We start from the raw sequence: 11,665 nt of genomic DNA on the forward strand, positions 1-11,665 counted from the left end.
CTAAAATGGATTAAATAAATAAAAATAATCATCAATCTACACACAATACCACATAATGACAAAGTGAAAGAGGTTTTTAGAGGTGCATCCTGTTTCCATTCATCATCCTTGAGATGTTTCTGCAACTTGATTGAAGTCCACCTGTGGTAAATTCAATTGATTGGACATGATTTGGAAAGGTACACACCTGTCTATATAAGGTCCCACAGTGGACAGTGCACGTCAGAGCAAAAACCAAGCCATGAGGTTGAAGGAATTGTCCGTGGAACTCCGAGACAGGATTGTGTCGGGGCACACATCTGGGGAAGGGTACCAAAAAATGTCTGCAGCATTAAAGGTCCCAAAGAACACGATGGCCTCCATCATTCTTAAATGGAAGAAGTTTAGAACCACCAAGACTCTTCCTACAGCTGGCCGCCCGGCCAAACTGAGCAATTGGGGGAGAAGGGCCTTGATCACTCTGACAGAGCTCCAAAGTTCCTCTGTGGAGATGGGAGAACCTTCCAGAAGGACAACCATCTCTGCAGCACTCCACCAATCAAGCCTTTATGGTAGAGTGGCCAGACGGAAGCCACTTCTCAGTAAAAGGCACGTGACAGCCCGTTGGAATTTGCCAAAAGGCACCTAAAGGACTCTCAGACCATGAGAAACAAGATTCTCTGGTCTGATGAAACCAAGATTGAACTCTTTGGCCCGAATGCCAAGCGTCACGTCTGGAGGAAACCTGGCACCATCCCTACGGTGAAGCATGGTGGTGGCAGCATCATCCTGTACGGATGCTTTTCAGCGGCAGGGACTGGGAGACTAGTCATTATCGAAGGAAAGATGAACGGAGCAAAGTACAGAAATATTTTGATGAAAACCTGCTCCAGAGTGTTCAGGACCTCAGACTGGGGTCCTCCAACAGGACAACGACCCTAATCACACAGCCAAGACAACGCAGGAGTGGCTTTGGGACAAGTCTCTGAATTTCCTTGAGTTGGTCCAGCCAGAGCCCAGACATGAACCTGATCAAACATCACTGGGGAGGCCTGAAAATAGCTGTGCAGCGATGCTCCACATCCAACCTGACAGAGTTTGAGAGGATCTGCAGCGAAGAATGGGAGAAATTCTCCAAATACACGTGTGCCAAGCTTGTAGCATCATACCCAAGAAGACTCAAGGCTGTAATCGCTGCCAAAGGTGCTTCAACAAAGTACTGAGTTAAGGTTTTTATACATTTTTCAAGATTTTTCTAAAAACCTGTTTTTCCTTTGTCATTATGGGGTATTGAGTGCAGATTTATGATTTAAAAAAAAAAATGTAATCCAATTTAGAATAAGGCTGTAATGTAACAAAATGTGGAAAAAGTCAAGGTGTCTGAAAACTTTCCGAAAGCACTGTATAATCAAATACTTTTTTTACATTGGTGTTCCATTCCATGCAAGCACTGCACATCTCTGGGGATGAGTTCAGACAGCCCAGGAGTCTAGAAGATCTCAGATCTACTGTGGGTTGCTTATGAAGGCACCAGTTCTAGGGCACAGAAGAGCTGGAGGGGACTGCATGGGAATGAGCCGACAAGACAAATCAAATAAAATCCAATTTTATTGCTCACATACACATGTTTAGCAGATGTTATTGCGAGTGTAGCGAAATGCTTGTGCTTCTAGTTCCAACTGTGCAGCAATATCTAACAAGTAATATCTAACAATTCCACAACAACTACCTAATACACACAAATCTAAGTAAAGGAATAGAATAAGAATATATGCATATAAATATGTGGATGACCAATGTCAGTGTGGCATAGGCTAAGATGCAATAGATAGTATAGAATACAGTATATACATATGAGATGAGTAATGCAAGATATCTAAACATTGTTAAAGTGGCATTATTAAAGTGACTAGTGCTCCATGTATTAAAGTGGCCAGTGATTTCAAGTCTGTATGTAGGCAGCAGCCTCTCTGTGCTAGTGATGGCTGTTTACCAGTCTGATGGCCTTGAGATAGAAGCTGTTTTTCAGTCTCTCGGTCCCAGCTTTGATGCACCTGTACTGACCTCAGCTTCTGGATGGTAGCGGGGTGAACAGGCAGTGGCTCAGGTGGTTGTTGTCCTTGAAGATCTTTTTGGCCTTCCTGTGACATTGGGTACTGTAGGTATCCTGCCCTAGTTTGCCCCCGGTGATGCGCACTCCCCCTCCTCCCACTTGGAGAGCCCTGTGGTTGAGGGCGGTGCAGTTGCCGTACCTGGCAGTGATACAGGATGCTCTCAATTGTGCATCTGTAAAAGTGTGTGAGGGTTTTAGGTGAAAAGCCAACTTTCTTCAGCCTCGTGAGGTTGAAGAGGTGCTGTTGCGCCTTCTTCCCCACACTGTCTGTGTGGGTGGACCATTTCAGTTTGTCCGTGATGTGTACGCCAAGGAACTTGAAACTTTCCACCTCCTCCACTGCTGTCCCGTCGATGTGGATAAGGGGGAGGGGTGCTCCCTTTGCTGTTTCCTGAAGTCCACAATCGTCTTCTTTGATTTGTTGACGTTGAGTGAGAGGTTAAATTCCTGACACCACACTCCGAGATGAAGTGATGGGGTAAAAAACCACTTCTCCTCCCTTAAGGTGCCTAATCAAAAGCTCTCCACCCGTATCACCTATAGCACTCCCATGACTGCCTCCCCTTTACCCAGCACATTCCAAAGCCATCTGGCTCCTACAGATAACCATTAATTCTGATGTAAAAAACTGTCTCTATCACTACTCATACTATAGTATTACTCCTGATGTATCATGTCACTAGTATAACAATGTTCCATGTTTAACCCAGAATCTAACAGAGAGTACTATGGTGTTGACTGCTGAGCTGTAGTCAATGAACAGCATTCTTACATAGGTAATCCTCTTGTCCAGATGGGATAGGGAAGTGTGATGGCGATTGCATCGTCTGTGGACCTATTGGGGCGGTAAGCAAATTTAAGTGGGTCTAGGGTGACAGGTAAGGAGGAGGTGATATGATCCTTGACTAGTTTCTCAAAGCACTTGGCGATAGTCATTTAGTTCAGTTACCTTTGCATTCTTGGGTACAGGAACAATGGTGGCCATATTGAAGCATGCGGGGACAACAGACTGGGATAAGGAGAAATTGAATATATCCATAAACACACCAGCCAGCTGGTCTGAACATGCTCTGAAGACGCAGCTTGGGATGCCGTCTGGGCCGGCAGCCTTGCGAGGGTTAACATGTTTAAATGTCTTACTCACGTCGGCCATGGAGAAGGAGAGCCCACAGTCCTTGGTAGGGGCCACGTCGGTGGCACTGTATTCTCCTCAAAGCGGTTAAAGAAGGTGTTTAGTTTGTCTTGGAGCAAGACGTCGGTGTCTGTGAAGTGGCTGGTTTTCCTTTTGTAGTTTTCCTTTTGTAAATCCTGCCACATGCATCTTGTGTCTGAGCCGTTGAATTGTGATTCCACTTTGTCTCTATACTCACATTTTGCTTGTTTGTATTCGGCCATATTCCCAGTCACCTTTCCATGGTTAAATGCGGTGGTTCATGCTTTCAGTTTTGCGCGAATGCCACCATCTATCCACGGTTTCTGGTTAGGGTAGGTTTTAATAGTCACAGTGGGTGCAACATCTCTTATACACTTCCTTATAAACTCACTCACCGAATCAGCGTATACATTGATATTATTCTCTGAGGCTACCCAGAACATATACAAATACGTGTGATCAAAACAATCTTGAAGTGTGGATTCTGATTGGTTAGACCAGCGTTGAATAGTCCTTAGAATGGGTGCTACCTGTTTGAGTTTCTGCCTATAGGAAGGGAGGAGCAAAATGGAGTCGTGGTTAGATTTGCGAAAGGAGGGCGGGGGAGGTAATAGTGGTCCAGTGTTTTTCCAGCGCGAGTGCTACAGACGATATGCTGATAGAATTTAGGTAGCCTTATTCTCAAATTAGCTTTGTTAAAGTCCCCAGCTACAATAAATGCAACCTCAGGATATATGGTTTCCAGTTTGCATAAAATCTCGTGAAGTTCTTTGAGGGCCGTTGTGGTATCGCTTTGAGGGGGGATATACACGGCTGTGACAATAAGGGAAGAGAATTCTCTTAGACTATAATACGGTCGGCATTTGATTGTGAGGAGTTCTAGGTCAGGTGCACAAAAGGACTTGAGTTCCTGTATGTTGTTACAATTACAACATGAGTCATTAATCATGAAACATACACCCCCGCCCTTCTTCTTCCCAGAGAGATGTGTATTCCTGTCGGTGCGACGCACCAAGAATCCAGGTGGCTTTACCGACTCCGACAGCATATCCCGAGAGAGCCATGTTTCTGTGAATCAGAGTATGTTACAATCCCTGATGTCTCTCTGGAAAGCAACCCTTGCCCTAATTTCGTCAACCTTGTTATCTAGGGACTGGACATTTGCGAGTAATATACTCAGAAGCGGTGGGTGGTGTGCGCGCCTCCAAAGCCTGACCAGAAGACCGCTCCGTCTACCTCTTCACCGGCGGCGTTGTTTTGGGTCGGCCTCTGGGATCAGTTCAAATGCCCTGGGTGGTGCGGACAAAGGATCCACTTCGGGAAAGTCGTATTCCTGGATGTAGTGCTTGTCACGTCCTGATCAGTATAGAGTATATTTGGTTATTGTAGTTTGGTCAGGACGTGGCAGAGGGGAGTTGATGTATGTTTATGGGGTTTGTCACTGGTCTATGTCTGTGTTTCTATGTCTAGTTAATTGGGGTTGGACTCTCAATTGAAGGCAGGTGTGTTGAGTTGCCTTTGATTGGGAGTCCTATATAGTGGGGTGTGTGTGTCTTTGTGTTTCGTGGGTAGTTGTTTTTTGCACTGCTAGTTATAGCCTGCGAAACTGTCTCCTGTCGTGTTGTCTGCATTTGTTGTTTTTTCGTGATCAACGTGTTTAATAAACATGATGTTGAGCACACAACCTGCTGCGTATTGGTCCACGTTCTCCGACAGTGATTTCCCGATATCGTCAGAAGACGAGGATCGTGACAGTGCTGCTAAATTGACGTCGCTCTGATATCCAATAGTTCTTCCCGGCTGTATGTAATAACACTTAAGATTTTCTAGGCTAACAATGTAAGAAATAATACATAAAAAAACTAAATACGATTCTGATAGTGTGCTTACATCTTCAGATTCTGTATCACCAGCATCAACATCCTCACAGACAACACCTGGGATCATATCCACAAAGCCTCTCAGAGTAGGTTTGATGATCTAGGATCTGTCCATATAATCTTATTCATTATGTTTTAAAAGACTAAACTGATTCTAGATCAGAACTCCTACTCTGTTATGCTTTGTGGATACGTGCCCTGGACTGGCAAAGTCAAACACAGGGATAACAAAGAATTACCATGGCTCCTTTAGGGCAAACTTTAAAAATTCACTGTGATTTTGAGGAAAGTTGACAGTGTATGATGCAGGCGTGTAACTTGCAGGGGAAGAGACAGGGCAATTTTACCCCCTCAATAATATACCATGATAAATTTGAGGGATTAGAAATTATTTTCCAACCGTAGCTACTGGCTTCATCTGACTTTAAACTACACAGGTCTATTAAATTCCTCATTTTATGATTTGATCCACTCGCCGCCAATTATGCTTTTGGTTTGGCCCGGTCCTCAGAGGCCTTGGTTTGTGAAGGGAAAAAACGTTGTGCAAGGCTTGTAAGGAGAACGGAGCAATAGCTTCTGTCTTTCTCTCTCTCCTCTCTCTTCATAATAAACCCTTCAATCTGTGCGCTAACTTGTAGCAAATAAAGAAGTAGTCACATTTAACATGGTCAATTCATCAACGAATAAGAATTATATAGAAAATAATGTTTTTCAAAGTGAGGATATGCACATCTCGGTAACACTTTACTTGACACCCTGTGTCATAATATGTTATGAGACAGTCATAACCACGTCATAATATGTCATAACATCTGACATTCTTGTCATAACCTGTCATAATATGGTCATAACACTGTCATGACCCTTATGTTTACACCTGTTGTGACATATATTGTGTTATTTTATAGCTGGTTATGACACCTACATAACAGTGTCAAAACCCACAAGAAGTTTCCTTCGGTTTGAAAGTTTGTTTCTTAAATCTTTTGTTGTTGTTGTAATGAATTATTTACACGTTTTTTTCATCATATTTTAAATAACTTACAGAAAATAGACTTTATGACACTGTCAAGAAGCATTATGACCATCATAACCATTACGTACATACGTACCCTTATGTCAGTCATCAGGCAAAAAGAGGGTGTCTTGTCCTGCTCCTGAAGTCTGCTCCTCATTCATCCTAGTGGTCCGAAACAGAACATTGGGGTAGGTGCATGTCTGACATCAATGTGTGCGCAATTACAATGATATTTTAATATGGTCAATAAACAGAAAATGTTTTATAACATAAACATACTGTTGACACGGAGGCTACGGTGTAATGGAATGTTTTGACCTTGTGTGGTAGGTTTTGGGGGTTTTGACACCCTTATGTAGGTGTGCAAGCCTGTTACTCTCCCTAGTCAGAGGCAGCATGTGTGTCTCACAGACTCTGACCAGCAGCATGCCTGTCTCACAGACTATGACCAGCAGCATGCCTGTCTCACAGACTCTGACCAGCAGCATGCCTGTCTCACAGACTCTGACCAGCAGCATGCCTGTCTCACAGACTATGACCAGCCGCATGCCTGTCTCACAGACTCTGACCAGCAGCATGCCTGTCTCACAGACTCTGACCAGCAGCATGCCTGTCTCACAGACTATGACCAGCAGCATGCCTGTCTCACAGACTCTGACCAGCAGCATGCCTGTCTCACAGACTATGACCAGCAGCATGCCTGTCTCACAGACTCTGACCAGCAGCATGCCTGTCTCACAGACTCTGACCAGCAGCATGCCTGTCTCACAGACTCTGACCAGCAGCATGCCTGTCTCAACAGACTCTGACCAGCAGCATGCCTGTCTCACAGACTCTGACCAGCAGCTTGCCTGTCTCACAGACTCTGACCAGCAGCATGCCTGTCTCACAGACTCTGACCAGCAGCATGCCTGTCTCACAGACTCTGACCAGCAGCAGCAACCTCTTATCCTTATTTACGTTTACAACAAAAAATGTTGAGGGGGGTACTCCTCATGTTTATGCAACCTAATAATCATCCCCTAAGACTACTTCCAGAATCACCTTTATATTTTATTTTAATTTAGAAAATCGACTAAATAAATTGGCCCAGCCCAGTCTTCATATATAGGCAGGTATGTGACATTGCACAACAGTAAGATGCTTTATTTTTCCTTCATAATTTATTTTGTCTTGATTTCAATATAGAAGGGAAACCAAATGTATTCTTATACCATATAGGAGTATTTTTGTGGGGAGGTTAGGGGACATATGATGTTTCCCCGTGATAAAAGGGGCCCATGACAGAAAAGGTTTGGGAAGCACTGGTCTAGCTAATGATTAGCAAAAATACAGATGGACAACCCCATGCTTCAGCCTATTTGTTTATAGCCACTGTTCTGCAAGAATCAGTTAGGCTACAGGTAATAATGCATATTGCTAAATAGCACACCAGCCTGATAATATGGAACTAATGTTGTTAGGCTCATTTTTGGAGGGAAAAATTCTATTTTAATGGTGTCCCTGTCATTGTATTATTTTTGGAGAAGAAAAGTCACCAAAACTGATCTCAGTACAAAAAAAAAAGTAATGCAACGTTCAATTAAACGGAAACAGTTCTGAAGGACCAGTTTAAAAACGGGGAGGGGTTGTGGATTCAAAATGCACCACTGCCCTTCAAACAACCCTGTCACTCGTTGCTTCATACCACACCCCCCCCCAAACTTAGCAAATGTAGGCTACCTCAAAGTCTGTTCAAGAATGTTGAAAAATGTTTTGGGGAAAAGTGTCGCTCAGTACAAGCAGTTATGCAATGTAGCAAACGTTCAATCGAACTGAACGCACCCCAGAACTGACTTTCTCATAGTCGTTCTACAAAAACAATTGGCAAGCGTGGTAACTTTCTGAACTGATACAGTTAGACCAACAGTTTAAAGAAATATGGAAATAATTGGTATTTCAGTTGTTGTTGGGATATATTGACCAAATACATCAGGAAAGTTTTGGATGTATTATCCCTTAGAAATTCACCAAAAACAACAATTTTACAGCTATTTTTTTTAATCTCCCAGGGGGGCATGTCCCTGGACCACCCCTAGAAGGGTGTTGACCCAGACCCCCAATATGAAACACAATGTTATGCCCTTTGTATGAAACATTATTAGGATGGAAACAAACACTACCTGAAGCAATATTTTCATGGCTGGTTTCCTGGTTTCAGAGCTAAAGGTCAGAAGTAATATGAGGAAAGAGGTTACTGTTCCATCAAACAGTAGAGCAATTCAAACAGATACTTTTTTACTGCAAAAATGTTTAATTGGACTTGTTACACTATATAAGGTTAGAGTTAGGGTTAGTGTTAAGGTTAATAGATACAGATGAAGTCGGTAGTTTACATACACCTTAGCCAAATACATTTAAACTCAGTTTTTCACAATTCCTGACACGTCATCCTAGTAAAGATTCCCTGTCTTAGGTCAGTTAGGATCACCACTTTATTTTAAGAATGTGAAATGTCAGAATAATAGTAGAGATAATTATTTTTTTCAGCTTTTATTTATTTCATCACATTCCCAGTGGGTCAGAAGTTTACATACACTCAATTAGTATTTGGTAGCATTGCCTTTAAATTGTTTAACTTGAGTCAAACGTTTCGGATAGCCTTCCACAAGCTTCCCACAATAAGTTGGGTGAATTTTGGCTCATTCCTCCTGACAGAGCTGGTGTAACTAAGTCAGGTATGTAGGCCTCCTTGCTCGCACACGCTTTTTCAGTTCTGCCCACAGATGTTCTACAGGATTGAGGTCAGGGCTTTGTGATGGCCACTCCAATACCTTGACATTGTTGTCCTTATTAAGCCATTTTACCACAACTTTGGAAGTATGCTTGAGGTCATTGTCCATTAGGTCATTGTCCCCATGTGCAGTTGCAAACCGTAGTCTGGCTTTTTTATGGAGGTTTTGGAGCAGTGGCTTCTTCCTTGCTGAGCGGCCTTTCAGGCTATGTCGATATAGGACTAGTTTTACTGTGGATATAGATACTTCTGTACCTGTTTCCACCAGCATCTTCACAAGGTCTTTTGCTGTTGTTCTGGGATTGATATGCACTTTTCGCACCAAAGTATGTTCATCTCTAGGAGACAGAACGCGTCACCTTCCTGAGCGGTATGATGGCTGCGTGGTCCCATGGTGTTTATACTTGCGTACTATTGTTTGTACAGATGAACGTGGTACCTTCACTCGTTTGGAAATTGCTCCCAAGGATGAACCAGATTGTGGAGGTCTACAACATTTTTTCGGAGGTCTTGGCTAATTTCTTTTGATTTTCCCATGATGTCAAGCAAAGAGGCACTGAGTTTGAAGGTAGGCCTTGAAATACATCCACAGGTACACCTCCAATTTACTCAAATGACGTCAAATATCAGAAGCTTCTGAAGCCATGACATCATTTTCTGGAATTTTCCAAGCTGTTTAAAGGCACAGTCAACTTAGTGTATGTAAACTTCTGACCCACTGGAATTGTGATACAGTGAATGATAAGTTAAATAATCTGTCTGTAAACAATTGTTTGAAAAATTACTTGTGTCATGCACAAAGTAGATGTCCTAACCGACTTGCCAAAACTATAGTTTGTTAACAAGAAATTTGTGGAGTGGTTGAAAAACGAGTTTTAATGACTCCAACCTAAGTGTATGTAAACTTCCGACTTCAACTGTAGTTGAAATGTTACTGATAGTTTGTAGAGCAACTACAGATGGAATATCCAAATAGAGTGTTACCCACTTTTTTCCATCAAGGAGTTGAGTCTAAAAGACACCTAAAAAATGGTTGTCTCTGGTCACAGTCTTCACACAACCGAGTTACAGTGGTGTAAAGTCGCCTGATTTAGTAAAAATACTTTAAAGGTCCAATGCAACCATTTTTACCTCAATATCAAATCATTTCTGGTTAACAATTAAGTACCTTCCTGTGATTGTTTTCAATAAAAAAAAATCGCAAATTAACAAAAATAGCTTCTTAGCAAAGATTCATTTTTCAACCAAGAATTTTCCTAGGACTGTCTAGGACTCGTCTCAGTGGGGAGGGAAGAACTGAAAACTAGCTGTTATTGACTGAGAGGTTTGGTACTCTTTTTATTGGCAGAGAGGTTTGGAACTCTTTTTATTATTGGTCTATTAACTAATGTACTGCCTGTTGATGTCACCAGGCAGGCCAAAACTCCATCCCACCAAAACAGGCAGAAATGTAGCTGGTCTTTTCAAACAGCTCCTCCACTAAAAGGGCATTATCATTGTTTCACAATATTTCACAATATTAATCCAACCTCATAGTGTGTAAATAAATATAAATACTGCACTGGGCCTTTCAAGTACTACTTAACCCCCTAAAGTCGATTGATGCACTTGTGCGACGATCTATGTTACATAACAAAAAAGTCCCCATCAAAATCCGTCAGTTTAAGCTAGAGATATCTGTCTATATGCATTGGATGCGTCTCAATCCAGCACATCTGCCAGGGTCTCACCTCCCCATCTGCGGTGAAAGGTGGCAGAGCTAGAGCAGTGTTTGTCAGACCATAAGACATCTCGAAATTCTGTCTTCTCACAAAAACGGTTTGATGGTTACGACCCCCACAAGTGTCGGGCCTCGTCTGAAGGTAACCTGTACAGGTTTATTTATTTATTTTATGGAAGTATGAAGGTAGTTTTGTGCCTACTGAAAAAAAAAGTGGTTAAATATGTGTATTTTTTTATATATATATATATATATATATATATATATCTCCTAGATTTAGGACAGACACTTCAAAATTTATGATACATTTTTTTACTTTCCATTTTGCCATTTATGAATTTGTTATTCAATGCGTTTCTATGGGCTTAATATTAAAGGCCCAAATCAATATTTTATCAAATAACGTCTAAGACTCTAAGGAATTAAGTAGTTTTTTGGGGTGTCTGTACTTTTCTTTACTATTTTACTTTTACTTTTACTCCACTATATTCCTAAAGAAAATATGTACTTTTTACCCCATACATTTTCCCTGACACCCAAAAGGTACTTGTTACATTTTAGCAGGACAGGAAAATGGCCCATTACACACACTTATCAAAAGAACATGTGGTCTTCCCTACTGACCTGGTGGACCCACTTAAAGTGGTACTCCAGTCTCCTTTACACCTCATTTAACACCTGATTTACTTAACAAAATGGACATCTCAATAGGTGGTCCAGGTATGTTATGACATAGCACAAGTGGGGAGGGATCTTTACTCTTTTGTTCTCTGATGCTCCTCAGGCAAGAGGGGAGAACGATGACATCACAAATTCCCATCAAACCAACTCCTTGAAGTGTGCAGTTGTGTCTAAAAAAAGAAAATGTACTTTACTCTGTTTATACTTGGGATGTCGCTTTCCAACATTAAACGTAAAAACAACGCTGGAGGATGTCTTTAACACAAAGGCATTGTTTGTAATTGATGTCTTAGTGTTGAAGTGTGCCCATGGCTATCCCGTCAATAAATAAAAAACAAGGAAATCATG

General features: G+C 41.9%; 1 long non-coding RNA gene across 1 annotated transcript; it reads left to right on the top strand.

Annotated features, from left to right (window-relative positions):
* The first annotated feature begins 9,082 nt into the window (after positions 1-9,082).
* Positions 9,083-11,665, top strand: LOC145860848 (uncharacterized). Its single transcript, XR_014380568.1, has 2 exons — positions 9,083-9,484; positions 11,421-11,665. It is a non-coding gene; the product is annotated as an uncharacterized LOC145860848 (long non-coding RNA).

The sequence above is a fragment of the Salmo salar genome, chromosome 15, assembly GCF_965601325.2.
Source record: "Salmo salar chromosome 15, fSalSal1, whole genome shotgun sequence".
In the NCBI taxonomy this organism is placed as follows: domain Eukaryota; kingdom Metazoa; phylum Chordata; class Actinopteri; order Salmoniformes; family Salmonidae; genus Salmo; species Salmo salar.